We start from the raw sequence: 15,737 nt of genomic DNA on the forward strand, positions 1-15,737 counted from the left end.
ATCTCCTTCTTCCCCCTTGTACCACCTCAGCAGGCAGGAGCACAGGCGTCCCCTGCTCTGCTCAAACACATTGCAAGCAGCAGATTCCCGCCCCGTGTGTCACGCTTTCATCCAAATCCCAGCAGAAAATTAACAGCAGACTTTACCAGCTAGGTTTTGACATAGGATGAAAAGACACCCCTTCATTTTTTCTTTATTACTTTATGTGGGACTAAGTCTCAAACACAGTCTCACACTGAAGGAAACGTGTTCCACCTGAAAAAAAGGCAAGAGGTGTCCTTTTCCTCCTCCCGACAGCAGATGGGATCTGGGACACATGCTGTCATGGAAAAGGGCAGCAACAATACACACACCCTGAGGGAGGACAGACTGATTGTCACATTTAGAGGTGATTAAAAAAAACAAAACAAAACAGAAACTGTAGCATCTAGCTGTCTCCCCAGCCAGTTAGCCCACATCTGAGTGCTGAGCAAGTGTGCCAATTAAACAACAAAAAAAAAAGTCAAGGGCTATCAGTGCATCTGCCCAGACCCCACATTTACATGTGAATTAAAAAAAAGCACCCAGGTTTTCATGTAATACATGAAACAGCAATGTTTGTTCATCTACCTTTAGAATTTACCTGTTAGACCCCTGCAGGTGCTGCCAACACCTCAAGACACAGATGAAACCGCTAAATGAAATAAAACAATAATCACTAAAAATAAGTTTATAAGCGAACGTACCCACTGCTACAGCCAGAGTGGGTGGGTGTGAGGAGGGGGAAAGGAGACACTCATGGCAGGCGGCCACCTCCTGGTTGCCCTCTTGCCCCACTGCCAGCCTTATTTCATAGTGCTAGACACCCAGGATGACTGACCAGTTACAACCCAACAGCAATGCTGGCAGACTGGTGGCTTTTAAAATTCCAAGTCACGGAGACTTGAGGGTCCTTTTAAAAAAAAAAAAAAAAAAAAAAAAACAACCTTTAATATGACCCTACCTGTTTGAGCTAAACTGCTGGGTGGGATTCCCAAGCCCATAGTTTGCAGGAAGACAGGGACACCAGCACAGTGGGCGCTGCTTCTGGGCAGGAGAGCTGTAAAATCTCTTCCTGGACAGATATACACACTAACCCATCATACTGCACAGATATGCTTCTAAAGAAGAAGAGACTAATTATAACCGCTTGATTCCTAGCAACAGCGCAGAGTTCTCCTTTCACTCCAGTTAAGCTTCTTTCTGGATTTTTTTTTTTTTAAAAATTTAAATAATCAAGGCCCAGCTTTCGCCGGCTTCCACGGTGTGGCCACATGCATGACTGCTCTGCCAGTAACCCAGACACAGAGAGGGTTTCAGTAGCACCCAGGCAGGTCAAGCCCTTTCCACCAGCTTAGGCTCGAATCCAAAACTGCAGAGGGGCGATGCCAGTTACATTGCCATGTTTCGCCTTAGCTTTGCTTGTTTCACCACTAACTGCCAAATAACCATGTCACCATCAATGCCAGCTATGCACAAGTACCTGGAGCGCAGGGTGAACTCACCTTGTGTTCTGGGTGGGTAGCTCATGCTTTGAGAGCTGCAGAGACTAGCTCTGGCTGTTCCTCTCCCTGGGCAGCAGCCTGCTCATTTTGAGCACTTACCCCATTCCAACAGTTTTTAAACCGCCTGAGAGAAATAAATTGCTCCCGTGTTTAAAAAAAGAAGAAAATCTGAGCTGAGACAGAAGGAACCAAGAGTATCATTTTAAAAAGCTCTCAGTCCACAAGTCATCCTCCTTGTTTCTTCATCTCCAGAAGTACCATCTCCCCTCCCCCAGCTACATGCCTTAACACGCAAGTTCCCCGTTGCAGATGTCAGGACAGGCTCCCTTTTCCAGCACAGTACAGAGCAGCCTTGGCTTCAGTTCCACTTTTCCTTGCAGGAAGGCAGAGAGCTGCAACCACACAAGTCAAAGTAGCGACTAGAGTTGGAGCTTGCTTAGCAGGGTGGGAAAAATAAAGGCCTCATGTTAAAGCATACCCAAAGCCCATATAAGCACGTTTCCTGGAGGAAATCTGTGTTCCGGAGGAAATGACTAGATGTAGCATAAAAAAAATATATTAACACACGCAGTTAAACACACCCCAGCTACTCACCACCGAAGTTACTTGGCTCTAAGTCCAAACTGCACATTAGCAGCAGTGGTAACTGAAAGCAGCTGAATCATTAATCATTTTTCCATCCAAAAGTTTCCTGTCCAGAAGATGAACATAGAGCACTGGGCTCAGACTAAGCCCTGCTATCCCCTAATGTGGATTAATTCCTAGTACAACGTATTCGTGTTTTAAATACACGTAGGTATTTACAAAAACCACACCTCGTTAAATGCAGATCTACCATCTGACATTTAGCAATGGGGGTGGGGGGTAAGAAATACGTCAGAAAACTAGAAAATTGTCAGGTCAAGCCAACAATATCCCCCACACAGAGGACACCATAATGCAGCGGTTAGCAAAAAGCCACAGTATGTAAAGAGCAGAAAGTTTGCATTAATCTGTAAAAGGTGAGTTTTTCTAAGGAGAAGAGACACCGAGACAGAGATGTGCGAAGAGGAAACCGCTGGTCTTAGGAGTTGGGAGTTCATCTCTTTTCTCACTGGGAAACTAAAAAGCAAGGAGACAACGCAAGCATCATTCGTGGGTGAAGCCATCCAAGAGCCTCAATTAGACTGAGGGGGAAATGCCACAACAGTTCAGCGCTAATTGGAAATGCAAACATTTATTACGAGAGTAGAGCTCGCTCCTGTGTATAGCTCCATTGTGTTCCCTGCAGCTAATGACAGTAGGAAGCCCTGTGCTCTGTAGTATTTATGTAACGACTGGCAGAGCTGTCACATTCCCTTAATTGCTAGCCAGGATTTTCATAATGGCAGAAGTTTTCAATTAAATGAAATCGCAAAAATTGCTTCGGTTTCACATTGCTTTGTTAGAGTTTTGGTTCTTCTTCAAAGTTGGGGAAAGAGGAAGAAAGAAAAATTCTCCCAAGACAAAATAAGCTCTGCATCAAACAGGAGCTTTTTGTAGACAAACTGTTTTAAGAGGCAAGGAGAGCACAGTCAAATACCCAGAACTGAAAGAGCTAATTTAGCATCAGTAAAGACAATTTGAGAGCTGCACATAAATCTGCTTCAAGTTTACGATTACTTCTTCAATTATGATACATGTGATGCTCCAAAAGCAGTTCATTTCAAAGGAAAAGTGAAAAAGCCTATGGTAGCTTTGGGTTTCCACCTAACTGAGCTTTCACAGAGGAGCCCTCCTTGCTAGTAGAGCATCAGCTCTGTGTTTATAATTACATGCTATCTAGCAAAACACCTTTTGTACCTACTTTATAATCCCAGTACGTACAGAAGTAAGTGCAGTAAGTATACTGTGGCAAGGGTCTGGTGTTCCTAGACTTCCTTACTTGTACCCAAATGGGCTGCAGAGCATTCACGAGTCCATTAAGAATCATCATCATCATTTAATTTAACGAGCAGCAGTTAGTTTTTAGGAGGTACCATCAGGCCTTTTATCGCATCATTTATTCAGATCCCAATCGTACTTACTGTTTGCCAGTTGAGAGAAGAAAGCTCTATAGGACTGGTACAAAGGAACTGCTGTTTCTGCAATATATTGCGACACAACTCTGCATTAGTGCTCAGTTAAATAAAGCCCATGAACCAAGCGAACTATTTTTACTCCCCTGAATAAAAGGAAACATAAGAACATCACTTACTACTGTAGCAGGCCCATTTTAAGGCACTGTGTAATTACAAGTAGAAGTTAATAACAGGAGCAGAAATAGTAGGCAAGGTTTTCCTCAATATCTTTGTGCAAGTCTTTCTGGGGCATGGATCTTCTTAGCCTGCATTCTTGCTACGATTACCTAAGTGGCTTTAAGAAGACACACGGATCTTCATTGCTACATATTCAAAACTCATTCTTCCTCGTGAAGCAGCACCATTGGATGCAGCAACAAAACCCAATCCAGCAGAGGCTGGTGGAGCTCCTGTGCACAGCCCTGTCAGCATCTGCAGCAAGTGATTTGCCTCTTTCAATCCAATTCCCTGTGGACAAGCATCTACATCATAAAATTAGCAACAATATGAACTGCAAATTCAGCAGAATTCAGATTTCACTGATGGATGGATTGCCAGGATGCATGTTTTATTCATCTCAAATGCTTTGTCAGGTTGGTTGCATACTCCCTCTGCACTTAAAATGCTAAAAATGCTATGGTCAGTACTGAGCAGCCAAGCAGCTCTGCTGTACCTTTTCTAAGTGCTAGCCAAAACTCACCAGATTTCCAAAATGAAGACAACCAAAAACTGGCATTCTAGGAAGCTGTCTGAGTCAAGGTATTTTTGTTCAGCACAGAATTCCCTCCCACTGCTGGAAGTCACCTTGCTGAAGTCCTTAGCAGGAAGTAGCTGAGGGTCATCAGCATGTGAATTAGCCTCCCTGGGAGAGCACAGCATGCAGCAGATCAAGATGCACAGTTTTCTGATCATACTTTAATTCCAATAATTAAGATTCAAGGACATTCACTGCCAGCACACTCTTGTAGAGGTTCCTGCTAGCTACCCATAACCCCAAAGCTTCCTCAGCGTTCAGGCTGTCAAGCCAATTCTCATTTCAGCATCCACCCCAGGTTACCTGCCCACAAGCCCTCTCTCTCCTGTTGTAAATCAAAGGCAAGAGAGTATAAAAGGAGTTATTTTACATTCTGCAGCTAGCACACTATAATTCCACCTCTCGCCTTTGCAGTAACAGCTCTGTTCGCTATAAATCTGATACAAACAGGGCAGTCAGTTTTGGAAACGGCTGTTTCACAGCCCACAAGAAATTTCAGAGCATTGGTCTCCGAGCATCCCCAGGAGGAATGCATGGGGCTGCGCTTCCCAAACCAATTTTGCCCCAGCCACTTCACGGCATTTACAACCTGCCTCACGTAAGTGCTGCCTCCATCTTTGCTGAGGCTCACATTTGTACACCCACTGCAGCACAACCCACACTAACTCCCCCTTGCCTGTTCTTACACTCCTCACAGAGCGACGTGGTGAAGTGAAACACACTGGCTGCAAGAAAGGGCATCCTGCAAATCATTCCAAAACAGACCATGACCTGGTGGCTTAAGTGAACTGTCTCCTTTGCAAGTATGAGGTTGCTTCCTCCACTCTTTCTTTCCAGCCGCATCCTTCGAGCTGAGTTTCCCTCCATTCCTAGTTATTCTCATACCGCTGGTATTTGCAGGTGCTGATTCACAGCCACCTGAGATATGCACATTTGGCTGCTTTTATTTTTAAGGAAAGTTACTTTGGGCTCAAAATAACTTGTTTTTCTGTGAATACTCTTCAGTATCTATCTAGTTTTATCTGAGGATAAAGTAGTCCTCTTCAACAAAAGCGTCCAAGTTTTATCATTCTCTGTTGCTCTATTAAAATCTAAAACAGACATTCAAATTTGTGGCCTGCCATTATGCTTCGTCCCTTTTAGCTTTAAAAACAGAAGTTGGATTTGAGCCTAACATATATTCTTTAAACTAAAATATATTCTTCTATCATGGTGTGAATATACATCCCCATAGGTGAAACTTCCCCTGAGGGTTTCAACCCTTAATACAATTAAAAATCTGGAAATACCTAATGCTTTGTTTCTGACAAAGCTGAACCTAGACATCTCAAAAAGAAGTGGTCAGATGCCAAATCATTACTTTTTGAAATGGGCTCTCAAAAAGCAGCCCCGAGCAGATCAGCCCACAAGTCTGTCATTTCAAAATCCACAGACAGCTTCTGTCTAAGACTCAAGATGATATACTGTCTCCAGCCCCTCTCTGCTGGCTCCTAACCTGCTCTCCCCCATGGAACATCTGTGTTCTGGATATTTCCTTGGAGATTCGTTAACTGCTGCTTCCTCAAAGGCTGAGATTACTGGCATTTTTCTCAGACTACATTTCTAAGCATTTGAAAGACCTGTCAGGACAGATAAATAAATAAATAAATACAGAAAAATATAAATTCATCATCCTGTCTGTCAAGACACAGCAGGTAAAGAGAAAACCGAAGTTTAGGCTAACGTCTTTAAAGACCATTTTCTGCCTTGCCTGCCTGTATATCATTTACATAGCATTTCACACTCACACTTAATGTCAGTGTCCTCTGAGGGATAGAGTGAATTTGAATATTGGTATCTCTAATTTGGGAGGCAATTAGGCCAATAACAACAATCCAGAGCTGAATGTATACTCAAAACAATCTATTTAGCATTCTATTTTAATTAAAAAAATCAGTCAAAATAATCCTGTTATCCCTGAGGATTGCTTTAGGCACGGTTCCAACCCTGCACATCTTTCTTTTAATCTTTCAGTTCCACACACAGAAAGTGATTGAAAAAACACTGTAGACTACTGGAATGGTTCTTTCTGTACACAAGTTCCTCTCCCAGTTGGAGAGCTCAGGAAGACAGAGAAATAAAATTGCCCAATGCCAATCAGCCACTTGCTAAGCCAGTTTAAAAAAAAAAAAACAACAAACAACAAAAACTAAAAGAAAACCAAGAAAATAAAAGCAGTATACACCTGAGGCCAATAAACACAGTTTCCCCATTCTTTGCCCCACTACCTGCAAATGTCATGTCAAAGGGCACCTCTTATTTCCTCATATTTCCACCCTTTGCCTCCCTTGTCGAAAAGTAACATGTGCAGCTGTAGAAGAGGTGCAATTTACATCTTTTTTATTTAAAAAAAAATTGATTTCAAAAAACATCTTTCATTTCTGGATTTGCTCTCACACGCTCGGTGGGGCCCTGCTGCATAACAAGCATTTTATCCATAGAAGACAGCAGCAGCACAAGCCAGCGCAGCTGCCAGCACCAGTTACCTGCACATAGCACCCCACTGGGGCCCATGGGGAGGGGGCAGAAGGAGCAGGGCAGAGGCAGAGCGTGCAGTACAGTAGAGAGCACGTACATATGTACATGTGTATGTACACACATATACACACGTGTGTGCATATCATTTGCACCACCCAAGTAACTCATCTTGCTTACTCCCAGACAGCGCGTATGCACCATATGACCATTCATAAAATCATTTCTAAAATACCGGTGGAGACCAGTGACAAGTGGCATTCCCCAGGGCTCAGTGCTGGGACTGGTGCTGTTTTAACATCTTTGTCGGCAATATGGATGCTGGGATCTGGTGCCCCCTCAGTGAGTTTCCGATGACCCCGAGCTGTGCGGTGGGGTCGGCAGGCTGGAGGGAAGGGATGGCCCAGGGGGACGCTGACAGGCTGGAGAGGTGGGCCTGTGTGAACCTCATGGAGTTCAACGAGGCCAAGTGCAAGGTCCTGCACATGGGCTGGGGCAGTCCCAAGCACAAATATGAAGACAACAACTGCCATGGAGACAGGCTGGGAGAGCTGGGCTTGTTGAGCCTGGAGAAGAGAAGGGTCCAGGGAGACATTAGAGCAGCCTTCCCCTATCTGAAGGGGCCAACAAGGACGCTGGAGAGGGGCTTTTTACAAGGGCATGCAGTGATAGCACAAGGGGGAATGGCTTTCAACTGAGAGAGGGGAGATTTAGGTTGGACATGAGGAAGAAACCCTTCCCCGTGAGGGCGGCGAGGCGCTGGCCCAGGCTGCCCAGAGCAGCTGTGGGTGCCCCATCCCTGGCAGGGCTCAAGGCCAGGCTGGACGGGGCTGGGAGCAGCCTGGGCTGGGGGGAGGGGGCCCTGCCCAGGGCAGGGGGACTGGAACCAGATGATCTGCAAGGTCCCTTCCAACCCCGACCATCCTAGGAGTCTATAATAATTATCCTCAAGTGATATGAAATACTTTAAAAAAAATATTAAAAAAAAGAGCTGTAAAAAGTTATAAAGCACAATAGACAGCTCTGAATTCGTATTATTTGGTATTACGCCTTGCCTAGTTACTTCTGTACATATGCACACACCAGATCTTGTTTCTACTAACTGGAATTCGTATTAATTTAAAAAATAAATAAACCAACTCCCCAGAGGCATATAAACAGGGTTGTTGCCCAATTCCATGTGGACCTCACGCACACAGGTTACTCAGCCACTACCACTCACTATATTGGCATATGCTTAGGAATTAAACAAGAAAAGTAAACAATGCCGCTTCTTGAGTCCACTTCCTCTTCCAAGACACTTGTGGGAGAGAGGGCCGGGCAGCTCAGAAAGGTTAACCTCACAATTTCCCTTCAGACTTGTGCTGGAGAAAAAAAGAGATTCAAGATCTTCCAACTCCAGAAATAAAAATCCCCCTCTGCAGAAGTTTTACTCTACCAGGTCAACGCACAGAAGGCAGCGGTGGGTCCCCAGCCCTCTCCTTCACCACTCCTTATCCTACTGAGCCCTCAAGTCTGCAAAACTTGAACTCCAAATGCCTCTGGCTCATTGGGAGGTGGAAAAGGTGCCAACAGACAAAACTAATAAAGTTCCTAAACCACTTGGACTATCTTCACATTCTTTGTTTTTAGCATTTGAGCATAGAAGCCCAAGGAGCTGGTGGGTAGAAAAAGGTTTCACTCATCCTGGAATTTAGTAGTAAGACTAAACTTCAGCTGTGAAGCTCTCTTGCCTCCTCCACTGCCTGCATCCCTAAAATACCACTGGGAAATCAGGTAGGATGGTTTCAGTGTGTCAATAGCCCACGTGATGATGATGAAGTGGGAAGGTTTTCTTCATTACAGGCTTTCCACAGCATAACACTTTGAGAAAGTCTGTCTGAAGAGACAAAAGCTCACTCCTTGCTGCTAGGACAGGGCGTAGAGCCAGGGCAGCCTCCGTAAATCTGTAGAGATGGTGGGTAAATGTTTCTCTTCCTCTCCCCACCCCCAAAAGAACCAACAGTTGTAACAGCTTTTAGATCTTTACACTCCAGAAGAAAATCATCACAGAGCAGCAAGGTCTTAGTTTAACCTGGCAAATATCTACAGTACAGAGTCAGAAAGCCAAAGCAACTTAGATTTGCCTGCAGGCAGGACTAAGCACCACCACCCAACACCGAACCATGCCACAGGCCTGCAGGATCAGGACCACCGCCGCACACCTGCAGGATCAGGACCACCGCCGCGCTGCAGCTTGGTGGCCACTAGGGCCAAACCTCGTCTCACCTACACACACAAACCCAGCGCAGAATATTGTGGCGTGAGGCCGCAGGACCATACAGCAAGAAGCACCTCCGAAGACCCATGCAGCCATGTGAGTATAAAGCTGATGGAAGAGGTAATATTTGGTTTGGACCTTTTCTATACCATTAGCGCTTGCACTAATTACAATAGCCAACAGCAGCAGTCACTCTGATGGGAGGGCTGAACAAAAGTGACACAGCTGTCAACCACATTCAAAGAAGCAAATCCTTAAGAGTTCATGGGTTTGGGGCCAGAACACAACCCAGCCAGCAAGATACGTGGGTTTGCAGCTTTTCTAGGGCAGAATGCTTCAGAGAGTAAGTACAGCTGACGCAGATGTTAAAAAACTAAGCGCGTTTGCCTGGTTCTCAGGGGGATTTAAACAGCAGGTGAGTGGGGCTGGTCTGTGGGACATGACCCTTTTTTATTTCAGCTATTTAGATGCAAATTGTTCCCCCTCCCTCCCCCTCTCAACACCATCTGTTAGCCCAGAGGTTTAGAGTGTGCCTAGGGTGTAGAGGTTTTGGGGGAGGGGGATATAGATAAAGCATTGAGAAAATTTCAGTTGATGCCCATATTTCCCCTGGGGCACAGTTTAGGGGAGGAAAAAACCCCAACCCACCGTCACTCTGCAATACTATTAAATAACAAAAGGATTTTTCTCTCATACTGCCGCACTTTTCCTACCGACACCGTGGATATCCTACCCTAGAAAGCATTCCTTGTCCAGCTTTTGGCCAACAAGCAACGTCATATAGTGACACTTATAGAAGGTTGCTATGGTGTTAGCACAGGGCATGAGCTGGCATTGCAGGAAGTATCAAAGAGCCAAGGAATTAAAGTCTTAAATAATAATGATGAATTCCTTCACTACAAGGGCACAGTATTAAATGTTCTTTTACTGCTAGGGAAGCTACCTCGTCTCTGTCTGATTTTTCCCAGCGAACAGCAACGTACTTTCCAGAACTGTTGAAACACTTCACGAAGGGCTCTGGATTCTCCGTAAAGGAAAGATTATGGGTGATAGCACAGAGTGCACTTTCAGGAAGCTTGACGATGAAGCAGTATTGGGAGGGGTGGCTGACAGACCAGATGGGTGTGCTGCCACTCGGAGGGATATTGGACAGGCTGGAGAAACAGGCCAACACCAACCTTGTGAAGTTCAACAAAGGAAAATGCAAAGCCCCGATGCTCGATGCTCGGGAGGAATAATCCCAGGCATCAGCACAGATGGGAGCCAAGAAGCAGAGAAACAGCTGTGCGGAGAAAGACCTGGGAGTCCTGGTGGACATCAAACTGACCATGAGCCTCCACAGTGCCTTTGCAGCAGAGAAAGTCGGCAGCATCTGGACCGCATTAGGAAAGACACTGCCAGCAGGTGAAGGGAGGTGATCCTTCCCTCTGCTCGGAGCTAGTGAGACACATCTGGAGAGCTGGGTCAAGTGCTTGCCTCCCCAGTACAAGAGAGACATGGACAGACTGGAGAGAATCCAGCAAAGGTCCACGAAGATGATTAATGGACTGCAGCATCCGACATATGAGGAGAGGCTGAGAGCTGGGACTGTTCAGCCTGCAGAAGGAAAAGCTCAGGGGGATCTTGTAAATATGCATAAATACCTGATGGAGATGTAAAGAAGATGGAAGCAGGCTCCTCTTGGTGGTATCCAGCAACAGGACAAGAGGCAATAGGCACAAACTGAAATACAAGAAATTCCACTTAAACATAAGAAGTTGGGGGGACGGACACGACAACAAAACACAAAACAAAAAAACAGAAACAAGAACTTTTTTCCTGGGATAGAACCAAACATACAGAACGGGTTGCCCAGAAAAATCATGGAGTTTCCATCCTTGGGGGTGCTCAAAACCCCACTGGGCGTGCCTCTGAACATGCTGCCACCACTGTAAGTGGGGAGCTGGACTAAACTACCCACTGAGGCTCCTGCCAACCTCACCAGTTTCACAATTACAAGCCGCACAGAGTGGCAGGGAGGCTCTAAAGGAAAGAGATATGCAACATCACTCAAACAACTTATCTGAAGCAAGTGGTTTTAGTCAAACAGCCTCCATGGCCCCAGTTCAGTGATGAAGAAAAATTACAAGAGGTGATAAGTGACAACCTTTAGCAAAACAAAACCCAAAAAACAGTGGAAGAGCTGGGATCAGTGAACACCCTTATTTTGAGCTTTAACATATGCAGTACAGTCCTGATACTTGAGAGATGCAAGCTCTTGTTCTGCTTCTCACAGAAACCTCATTTATGATCTTGGAGACACAAGAGCCAGGGAAAGCGTGAGTACTTCTTGTTTGCTTTGCCCTCCTGCAATCAGTCAATCACCTCTTTCAAGGAAAGGCAATTCACGTGTTACAGCGCAGGCATCATGAAAAAAAATCCCTTTCAGGTGCTTCTGCAACTTCAGTTGCCATAAGAAACACATCCTCAGTTTAAAAAAAAAAAAAAAAAAAAAAAAAAAAAAAGAAAGAAAAAGAGAATTGTGTATGCAGTCCCTGATGGGAGGGTAAAGGGGGGCAAGGAAGGATGGCAAAACCCTTCCTTCCCCTTGGAGCCCAGATGATGGGACAGAAGAGCTCTCCCTAACTTTAAGTACAGATAGGCAGAGACCACCTTAGAGGAAGCAGGGAAGGAAGAAAAAGCGTGGGCTTTGGAGCCTCAACCGCAGCTGAGCAAGTCCTTAGTTCAAGGCTGACACCAAGACAGGTTCAGGCAGACTTTAATGATGGTGCTCCATGGAGGTGAAGGAAAGGAGCTCTTAATTTCAGCTGGGAAGACTTTCTGCCAGACAAGGTTTACACAGCAACATTTTTTAAAAAGTTTTTGGGCCTTTTTCTTTTTTTTACTGTTGGGATATTGTTTTGGTTTGTTGAATGTTGCCAACACAAACACTTTCCTCTTTCTTGCACAGCCAGAAGAGGCCAGAACAACATATGATCTCAACTGTATGGTGACAGGAACCTCAGGTACCTACTTCCAAACTATTAACATCTAAAATATATGCAATTCAGTATCTCTTACTGGAAAGCAATATTCTGACAGTTACAGGCATTTCATAGAAACATTTTTTAAAAAAAAAATAAATTATCTGAACAAATAAATCTAATAAATTTGTGCTGATATTTTGAAAGAAGTTAAAGTTTTCATTTTAAAATAAAAGCAGTTGTATTTTCTCCATTTATGAAAAACAGTTTTCAGAACATTGGCATTTCCCCTACACGATGAGAGTCATCTTTATATGCTGCTCTAAATCACCAGCTCATTTCTGTTTCCAGGTCTCTGGCACGTCACCAGCATTACTGAGAATCTAAAGAACAGTTACTGGAAATGTTTTTATTTAACTAACTTCGTGTTCACAAAGCACATGTATAAATTTTAAGGGCTGCAATCCTGCAGTTTGATCTGTGCTATAAGATACAGGCATCAATTTTCAGTCTCCTTGACTTTAAAAAGATAGAAAGGTCACCTGTGATAGCTAAGAGGTACTTGGCCTTAATGCCAGCAAGCCACCCACTGAAAACAGTGGGAGTTTGGCCTGAATTAGGATTTCAGGATTTATCCCATAATGCCCCGTAACACTTCCCACACAGCACTACCTGACAGCTTTGGAAAATTGGCAAAATGTGAAGGACCTGCTGACAACATCTGAGATGAGGTTTCCAAGGCTATATTTTATAATTATTGAATTCAACCAATACCTGTTTGCATATGCATATAACTCTCACAATTCCACAGGGGTTTTAGCATGCTGATTTTAAAAGCAGTGGCTAAAAACACATCTCCAAAAGCTACTCAATGCCCAACCAACCATACTTTTAAAAGCAAAAAAACCACAAAGCAGGTGCATCCAGGACGTCACTTAACTTGTGCATAATCCCCCAGCTTTGGTTCGCTGCTGTTTTTTGTGATTAGGTAAGTAACACCAACAACAGATAGATGCTTTTCTAGAATGTCTTTCCAGCACCACCTCCCAAATTGCCATCTTCTCCCACAGATACCTCTAGAACAGCCCTACAATAACTACTGACTTCCCCAGCATGACCTGGGGCAAGGTGGATGGGTTTACAGCCAGGACACATCAAGGTCTGAGAGCCAATTGCTGTCCACACGGTGCCTTTGTGCCCAGATCTAATGGCAGGGATGCTCAAGAAACCAGTCTGCTACCGGTTGATGGTCTTTCCCATCCCTGTTCCACACTCTGATCTGGTCACTATTTCCTTAATTAAGTTGAACATTTCCCCTGAGGTTCAACCTAATCAGACCATCCTGCAGGGAGCCAACCAACAGCCAGGTCACATATTCCACAAGCCCAGGGCTTCATACAGTATTGCTGCTCTGAACAGGGGACCTGGCGCCTGCCCAAACTGAAGTCACCAGTTTCACTGACAACAGCACAGGGTTTGCAGCATCCAGTTCTTACATGGATCCTTTATTTGGATCCCTGGATGCAGCAGGGGCTTGCACATGACAGGATCAACACCTACGGTGTAAGTCAGATCAGATCCCTGTGAAAAAAATAAAAAATCAAGGCAGCAACTGGGACACAATACATAAGGATTCGGTGCAGCCTCTGTAGCAGTCGCAGCAGCCCCCTGACAACCAACAGAAAAAAAAAAACAGAGAAAAGAAAAAAGTTTCAAAGGTATCCAATGGAAAGCAGGCCTTTCAGGGATTGAAACACGACTCATTTTGGAGCAAGAGTCAAACTAAGCACACAGGCTGCTGAAGAGACCAGACAGGTTCCAATTTAAAACAAATTCCAAGAAGACTTCCACGGATTAGGTGGTCTGCTTGCGTTTTACCATGAAACTGGTCATTTTCTTAAGATGATCTAAACGCAGGAGAAGGCAAGAAGCCTGACTCAAAGGGGGGAGGGGGGGAGAAAAAAAGCAGCCAAAAAAATCCCATAGTTGTCATGTTTATGACTTATGTTTTCTAGACAGGAAATCTTTGGAGCAAGCAAAAGCCTGCCTGCCCTCCACTTCATAAACTCTTGATATTACAATCACATACTTAAAATATTACCTTCTTGAATGATGCAAATTAAAAGGCATAAGTAATTCTCTGACATACTACTGAAAACCACACACCAACATGAAATAGCAATTTATTGCATGCAAGTCCATTAAACTATTACTTACAGTGTAATAAACAGCAGCCACACAAGATACCACTGTCACCACGGAGCAGAAACCCTAGGGAATTCCTCACCCCTGGCCCTGGGAGTTTGAGTGAGAGAAGCTGAACTGCTCCTGCTTGGAGCAGGGTTTAGTCCCCCAGAAAGACTGCAGTACCTCAGCTAACACAGCAATTGTCCCGTAATTAACATGCATGCTTTATAGGCAGTAAAACAAAAGGGACCCTTAACTTCAAAAGTTTTTTTTAAGGCAAAAGCAGTGGAAAGTTTTTCAAATGATGACTGTGAAAGGACAAAGAGAGGAGACAACTGTGACGGACGATGGTCATGGGAGACCAGGGTTCACAGGCCATATCGACAGCAGTTTGATTTTCGCAGAGGGAATGTGGTTACCGACCACTCAGAGAGCCCTGAATGAGAAGGCAGGCTGGCAAGACAGAACAAGACACCCAGCTCCACAGGCTAGACAAAAGCTTGGGTCTCTGAGGCTTTTTATTTTTTCCTCCTCTTCCAGAGTTAAAACTGGGATGCCATCAGTTCCTCTTTCCCAAATGGAATGCCCTCTGAGAGCAAACCAGATTTCAAAGCTTTCTAACAACCACACGGAACACGCTGCCAGAGCTTGCTGCTTCCATCTGAGCATTCAGGACATCTGCAGCGTGGTCTTGGGATCAGGGCACAGCTACAGTTGGATATTGTCCAGGGGTATTTTAGGAGAATGAATCAAATTGCCACACAAACGTAATTGCCAAGTTTCAGTCTAATGTTACAGCAATTTTTTTCGACATGTTTTATTTCAGAGGACAGACTGGTGAACTAATATTTTGTTATCAGTATGTTCAAGTCCTCTAACGCAATGTCCATATCTTTGGTAAGGGATAGGATTCCTTTTCCTTCTACTTTTGATAAGAGAAAGCACTACAAATTCTTTGTCCAGCCTGGAAAAAAAGATTTGGATAGACTGAGTTTAAGGCAGTCAGAGAGAGAGAGTCAGTGAGAGATGCAAAGTAGTATTCTTGAATGACCTATTCCCTCCCAAAATCCACAAATTTGGAGCAGAGGATGTTTGGTCCTCTGCTTTTTCTTCCAGGAGTCCCTTCAGAAAGCCAGCCTGCAAGACATTCGCTGAATATCTGATCGCTGCATTACTTGATGCTTTCAATTCTTGCAGCCCACACAGAGCCAAATCATCATCTGGGAAACAAGGTTTCCCTGCTTCCAATGCCACAGTATTTAAGAGGTCAAATTCTGACCCCTTCTGAAAAGGCTGCCCAGAAAACATGCGCAAGATTAGCACATTTCTGTGCTCCCATCACCAAATCGCTGTCCACCCAGCTCTTGTCCAGTGCAAGACTCTGTTTCCGAGCCTTGGAGGCATCTCGCAGCACCTCAGAGAACCCAAATGATCTGCGTGCACTAACATGCATTTGGA

General features: G+C 44.6%; 1 protein-coding gene across 1 annotated transcript in view; it reads right to left on the minus strand.

Annotated features, from left to right (window-relative positions):
* PAK1 (p21 (RAC1) activated kinase 1) overlaps positions 1-10,853 on the minus strand; it is a 47,151-nt gene extending 36,298 nt beyond the window's left edge. The window contains 1 exon segment of the mRNA XM_037377598.1: positions 10,773-10,853. The gene's annotated coding sequence lies outside the window, so the exon portion shown is untranslated.
* Positions 10,854-15,737: the final 4,884 nt, after the last annotated feature.

Source organism: Falco rusticolus, chromosome 2 (assembly GCF_015220075.1).
Source record: "Falco rusticolus isolate bFalRus1 chromosome 2, bFalRus1.pri, whole genome shotgun sequence".
Lineage (NCBI taxonomy): Eukaryota > Metazoa > Chordata > Aves > Falconiformes > Falconidae > Falco > Falco rusticolus.